The sequence below is a fragment of the Ranitomeya imitator genome, chromosome 4 (assembly GCF_032444005.1).
Source record: "Ranitomeya imitator isolate aRanImi1 chromosome 4, aRanImi1.pri, whole genome shotgun sequence".
Taxonomy (NCBI): domain Eukaryota; kingdom Metazoa; phylum Chordata; class Amphibia; order Anura; family Dendrobatidae; genus Ranitomeya; species Ranitomeya imitator.
The window spans coordinates 302169620-302177120 of record NC_091285.1 but is presented as its reverse complement, the minus strand read 5'-3'; positions in this window follow the sequence as shown (position 1 = coordinate 302177120).

The window sequence follows — 7501 nt, the reverse complement described above, 5'->3', positions numbered from 1 at the left end:
CCCATAGCCTAACCTAACTTGCCCTAACATGTTGATCCAGAGGAAGGCAAAAAAAATCCATGTGGCAAAGAGTAAGCTCCACCTTGGGGAAAATAATTCCTTCCCGACTCCACATACGGCAATCAGACTAGTTCCCTGGATCAACGCCCTATCAAGGAATCTAGTGTATATACCCTGTAACATTATACTTTTCCAGAAATGTATCCAGTCCCCTCTTAAATTTAAGTAATGAATCACTCATTACAACATCATACGGCAGAGAGTTCCATAGTCTCACTGCTCTTACAGTAAAGAATCCGTGTCTGTTATTATGCTTAAACCTTTTTTCCTCCAAACGTAGAGGATGCCCCCTTGTCCCGGTTTCAGGTCTATGATTAAAAAGATCATCAGAAAGGTCTTTGTACTGTCCCCTCATATATTTATACATTAACATAAGATCACCCCTTAGTCTTCGTTTTTCCAAACTAAATAGCCCCAAGTGTAATAACCTATCTTGGTATTGCAGATCCCCCAGTCCTCTAATAACCTTGGTCGCTCTTCTCTGCACCCGCTCTAGTTCAGCTATGTCTTTCTTATACACCGGAGACCAGAACTGTGCACAGTATTCTAAGTGTGGTCGAACTAGTGACTTGTATAGAGGTAAAATTATGTTCTCCTCATGAGCATCTATGCCTCTTTTAATGCATCCCATTATTTTATTTGCCTTTGTAGCAGCTGCCTGACACTGGCCACTAAATATGAGTTTGTCATCCACCCATACACCCAGGTCTTTTTCCTTGACGGTTTTGCCCAGAGTTTTAGAATTAAACACATAATTATACATCTTATTACTTCTACCCAAGTGCATGACCTTACATTTATCCCCATTAAAGCTCATTTGCCATTTATCAGCCCAAGCTTCTAGTATACATAAATCATCCTGTAATATAAAATTGTCCTCCTCTGTATTGATTACCCTGCCGAGTTTAGTGTCATCTGCAAATATTGAAATTCTACTCTGAATGCCCCCTACAAGGTCATTAATAAATATGTTAAAAAGAAGAGGGCCCAATACTGACCCCTGTGGTACCCCACTGCTAACCGCTACCCAGTCCGAGTGTGCTCCATTAATATCCACCCTTTGTTTCCTATCCCTGAGCCAGCTCTCAAGCCACTTACACATATTTTCCCCTATCCCCATTATTCTCATTTTATGTATCAACCTTTTGTGTGGCACCGTATCAAAAGCTTTTGAAAAGTCCATATACACTACATCTACTGGGCTCCTTTGGTCCAGTCCGGAACTTACCTCTTCATAGAAACTGATCAAATTAGTCTGACATGAACGGTCCCTAGTAAACCCGTGCTGATACTGGGTCATGAGGTTATTCCTCTTCAGATACTCCAGTATAGCATCCCTTAGAATGCCCTCCAGGATTTTACCCACAGTAGAGGTTAAGCTTACTGGCCTATAGTTTCCGAGTTCAGTTTTTGTTCCCTTTTTGACTATTGGCACCACATTTGCTATACGCCAGTCCTGTGGTACAGACCCTGTTATTATGGAGTCTTTAAAGATTAAAAATAATGGTCTATCAATGACTGTACTTAATTCCTGCAGTACTCGAGGGTGTATCCCATCCGGGCCCGGAGATTTGTCAATTTTAGAGATTTTTAGACGCCGCCGCACTTCCTGCTGGGTTAAGCAGGTGACATTTAATGGGGAATTTTTATCATTAGTCATTTTGTCTGCCATGGGATTTTCTTGTGTAAATACTGATGAAAAAAAGTCATTTAGCATATTGGCTTTTTCCTCATCCTCATCCACCATTTCACCCAGACTATTTTTAAGGGGGCCAACACTATCATTTTTTAGTTTCTTACTATTTATGTAGTTAAAGAATATTTTGGGATTATTTTTACTCTCTCTGGCAATGAGTCTCTCTGTCTCAATCTTTGCTGCCTTGATTTGCTTTTTACAGAATTTATTTAATTGTTTGTATTTATTTAATGCCTCCTCACTACCTACTTCCTTTAATTCCCTAAATGCTTTCTTTTTGTCACTTATTGCACCGCTTACAGCTCTATTTAGCCATATTGGCTTCCTCCTATTTCTAGTATGTTTATTCCCATACGGTATATACTGTGCACAGGTCCTATCCAGGATGCTAATAAATGTCTCCCATTTTCTTTGTGTATTTTTGTGTCTCAGGATATCGTCCCATTTAATTGCACCAAGATCCTCTCTCATCCGTTGGAAATTTGCCCTCCTGAAGTTTAGTGTCTTTGTAACCCCTCTATTACACATCTTTTTAAAGGATACATGAAAACTTATTATTTTGTGATCGCTATTTCCCAAGTAACCCCCAACCCTTATATTTGCTATGCGGTCTGGCCTGTTGGTTAATATTAGGTCTAGCAGTGCCCCCCTTCTTGTTGGGTCCTCTAAACCAGCTGTGAAAGGTAATTGTCTCTCATAGTTGTCAAAAACCGATTACCTTTGCTGGAACTGCAGGTTTCTGTTCCCCAATCTATTTCAGGGTAGTTGAAGTCCCCCATAATAATGACTTCTCCTTGAGTCGCAGCTTCATCTATTTGCTTTACGAGGATATTCTCCATTGCTTCCATTATTTTTGGAGATTTATAACAAACCCCTATCAGTAATTTATTATTTTTTCCCCCTCCCCTTATCTCCACCCACAGGGATTCTACATTTTCATTAAATTCACCGACATTATCACGCCGGATGGGTTTTAAGGACGATTTTACATATAGACACACCCCTCCCCCTCGCTTATCTGTACGGTCATTTCTGAACAGACTATAGCCCTGCAAGTTAACAGCCCAGTCATGGCTCTCATCCAGCCACGTTTCAGATATCCCCTGTTGTGAATTCTGTGGTCAAGCTCCCTCCTGTGGTCATGAGTGGTACTTCGGCTGGTTCTGTCTATGAGCTTCCTCTGGTGGATGTGAGTGGGGCTGCGGTTTCTGAGTTTCCTTCCTCAGGTGACGAGGTTAAGTCGTTAGGTGCTGCTCTATTTAACTCCACCTAGTTCTTTGTTCCTGGCCTCCAGTCAATGTTCCAGTATTGGTCTTGCTCTCTCCTGGATCGTTCTTGTGGCCTGTCTGCCCTGCATAAGCTAAGTTTTGCTTGTGTTACTTTTGTTTGCTATATTTTCTGTCCAGCTTGCTATATTGGTTTTTCTTGCTTGCTGGAAGCTCTGAGACGCAGAGGGAGCACCTCCGTACCGTTAGTCGGTGCGGAGGGTCTTTTTGCCCCCTCTGCGTGGTTGTTTGTAGGTTTTTGTGCTGACCACAAAGCTATCTTTCCTATCCTCGGTCTATTCAGTAAGTCGGGCCTCACTTTGCTAAAATCTATTTCATCTCTGTGTTTGTATTTTCATCTTTACTCACTGTCATTATATGTGGGGGGCTGCCTTTTCCTTTGGGGAAGTTCTCTGAGGCAAGGTAGGCTTATTTTTCTATCTTCAGGGATAGCTAGTTTCTCAGGCTGTGCCCGAGGCGCCTAGGTCTGGTCAGGAGCGCTCCACGGCTACCTTTAGTGTGGTATGATAGGATTTGGGATTGCGGTCAGCAGAGTTCCCACGTCTCAGAGCTCGTCCTATGTTAGTAACTATCAGGTCACTTTGTGTGCTCTTAACCACTAGGTCCATTGTGGTTCTGAATCACCTGTTCATAACAGTACTGGAGGCCCAAAGTACTAATGCTTCTCAATAGAGGGAAAAGAGAAGTTCTGAGACCATTTATTTTTCTCTGTACTGTGTTTTGTCTTTCTTTTCCCCTAGACATTTGGGTGGTTCAGGACACAGGTGTAGTGATGGACATTAAAGGTCTGTCTTCTTGTATGGATCATCTCACTGCAAGAGTACAAAATATTCAAGACTTTGTGGTTCAGAATTCTATGTTAGAACCAAGAATTCCTATTCCTGATTTGTTTTCTGGAGATAGAGCTAAGTTTCTGAGTTTTAAGAATAATTGTAAACTGTTTCTGGCTTTGAAACCCCGCTCCTCTGGTGACCCAGTTCAACAAGTTAAGATCATTATTTCTTTATTACGTGGCGACCCTCAAGACTGGGCATTTTCCCTTGCGCCAGGAGATCCTGCATTATGTAATATTGATGCGTTTTTTCTGGCGCTCGGATTGCTGTATGATGAACCTAATTCAGTGGATCAGGCAGAGAAAAATTTGCTGGCTCTGTGTCAGGGTTAGGATGAGGTAGAGATATATTGTCAGAAGTTTAGGAAGTGGTCTGTGCTCACGCAATGGAATGAATGTGCGCTGGCAGCAATTTTCAGAAAAGGTCTCTCTGAAGCCCTTAAGGATGTCATGGTGGGATTTCCTATGCCTGCTGGTCTGAATGAGTCTATGTCTTTGGCCATTCAGATCGGTCGACGCTTGCGTGAGCGTAAAACTGTGCACCATTTGGCGGTATTATCTGAGCATGGACCTGAGCCTATGCAGTGCGATAGGACTTTGACTAGAGCTGAACGGCAAGAACACAGACGTCAGAATGGGCTGTGTTTTTACTGTGGTGATTCCACTCATGCTATCTCCGATTGTCCTAAGCGCACTAAGCGGTTCGCTAGGTCTGCCACCATTGGTACGGTACAGTCGAAATTTCTTTTGTCCGTTACTTTGATCTGCTCTTTGTCATCCTATTCTGTCATGGCATTTGTGGATTCAGGCGCTGCCCTGAATTTGATGGACTTGGAGTATGCTAGGCGCTGTGGGCTTTTCTTGGAGCCCTTTCAGTATCCTATTCCATTGAGAGGAATTGATGCTACGCCTTTGGCCAAGAATAAGCCTCAGTACTGGACCCAGCTGACCATGTGCATGGCTCCTGCACATCAGGAGGTTATTCGCTTTCTGGTGTTGCATAATCTGCATGATGTGGTCGTGTTGGGGTTGCCATGGCTACAAGTCCATAACCCAGTATTGGATTGGAAATCAATGTCTGTGTCCAGCTGGGGTTGTCAGCGGGTACATGGTGATGTTCCATTTCTGTCTATTTCATCATCCACCCCTTCTGAGGTCCCAGAGTTCTTGTCGGATTACCGGGATGTATTTGATGAGCCCAAATCCAGTGCCCTACCTCCGCATAGGGATTGTGATTGTGCTATCGATTTGATTCCTGGTAGTAAGTTTCCTAAAGGTCGACTGTTTAATTTGTCTGTGCCTGAGCATGCCGCTATGCGGAGTTACGTAAAGGAATCCTTGGAGAAGGGTCATATTCGCCCGTCGTCGTCGCCATTGGGAGCAGGGTTCTTTTTTGTGGCCAAGAAGGATGGTTTGCTGAGACCTTGTATTGATTACCGTCTTCTAAATAAAATCACAGTCAAATTTCAGTACCCCTTGCCGCTGCTGTCGGATTTATTTGCTCGGATTAAGGGGGCTAGTTGGTTCACCAAGATAGATCTTCGTGGTGCGTATAATCTTGTGCGTATTAAACAGGGCGATGAATGGAAAACAGCATTTAATACGCCCGAGGGCCATTTTGAGTACCTGGTTATGCCATTCGGGCTTTCTAATGCTCCATCTGTGTTTCAGTCCTTTATGCATGACATCTTCCGAGAGTACCTGGATAAATTCCTGATTGTATACTTGGATGATATTTTGGTCTTCTCGGATGATTGGGTGTCCTTTTTGCCTTTGGCTGAGTTCGCCCTTAATAATCGGGCCAGCTCGGCTACTTTGGTTTCGCCGTTTTTCTGCAATTCTGGTTTCCATCTTCGTTTCTCGTCAGGGCAGGTTGAGTCTTCTGACTGTCCTGGTGTGGATACTGTGGTGGATAGGTTGCAGCAGATTTGGACTCATGTGGTGGACAATTTGACATTGTCTCAGGAGAAGGCTCAACGTTTCGCTAACCGCAGGCACTGTGTGGGTCCCCGACATCGTGTTGGGGATTTGGTTTGGTTGTCATCTCGTTATATTCCTATGAAAGTCTCCTCTCCAAAGTTTAAGCCTCGTTTCATTGGTCCGTATAGGATTTCTGAGGTTCTTAATCCTGTGTCTTTTCGTTTGACCCTTCCAGCTTCTTTTTCCATCCATAACGTATTCCATAGGTCATTGTTGCGGAGATACGTGGCACCTGTGTTTCCATCCATTGATCCTCCTGCCCTGGTTTTGGTTGAGGGGGAGTTGGAGTATATAGTGGAGAAGATTTTGGATTCTCGTATTTCGAGACGGAAACTCCAGTACCTGGTTAAGTGGAAGGGTTATGGTCAGGAAGATAATTCCTGGGTCTTTGCCTCTGATGTTCATGCTACCGATCTGGTTCGTGCCTTTCATTTGGCTCATCCTGGTCGGCTTGGGGGCTCTGGTGAGGGTTCAGTGACCCCTCCTCAAGGGGGGGTACTGTTGTGAATTCTGGGGTCAAGCTCCCTCCTGTGGTCATGAGTGGTACTTCGGCTGGTTCTGTCTATGAGCTTCCTCTAGTGGATGTGAGTGGGGCTGCGGCTTCTGAGTTTCCTTCCTCAGGTGACGAGGTTAAGTCGTTAGGTGCTGCTCTATTTAACTCCACCTAGTTCTTTGTTCCTGGCCTCCAGTCAATGTTCCAGTATTGGTCTTGCTCTCTCCTGGATCGTTCTTGTGGCCTGTCTGCCCTGCATAAGCTAAGTTTTGCTTGTGTTACTTTTGTTTGCTATATTTTCTGTCCAGCTTGCTATATTGGTTTTTCTTGCTTGCTGGAAGCTCTGAGACGCAGAGGGAGCACCTCCGTACCGTTAGTCAGTGCGGAGGGTCTTTTTGCCTCCTCTGCGTGGTTGTTTGTAGGTTTTTGTGCTGACCACAAAGCTATCTTTCCTATCCTCGGTCTATTCAGTAAGTCGGGCCTCACTTTGCTAAAATCTATTTCATCTCTGTGTTTGTATTTTCATCTTTACTCACTGTCATTATATGTGGGGGCTGCCTTTTCCTTTGGGGAATTTCTCTGAGGCAAGGTAGGCTTATTTTTCTATCTTTAGGGCTAGCTAGTTTCTCAGGCTGTGCCCGAGGCGCCTAGGTCTGGTCAGGAGCGCTCCACGGCTACCTTTAGTGTGGTATGATAGGATTAGGGATTGCGGTCAGCAGAGTTCCCACGTCTCAGAGCTCGTCCTATGTTAGTAACTATCAGGTCACTTTGTGTGCTCTTAACCACTAGGTCCATTGTGGTTCTGAATCACCTGTTCATAACAATCCCCACCATGTCATAATTATGCTCCAACAACATTAGTTCTAATTCGTCCATTTTGTTGGCGAGGCTTCTGGCATTAGTATACATGCACTTGATATTCCTCTCTGTACCTCTACTCTATCTTAAATTATTAAGTGTTCTAACCCCACCCCCCATGCCACCGCCACCCCCAACTTCCTTATTTGTGCCCAGGTCTCTGTCTGCACTATCTTCCCCTCCTATAAATTGAATACCCTCCCCCCCAATCCCTAGTTTAAACATTCCTCCAACCTTCTAGCCATTTTCTCCCCCAGCACAGCTGCACCTTCCCCATTGAGGTGCAGTCCATCCCT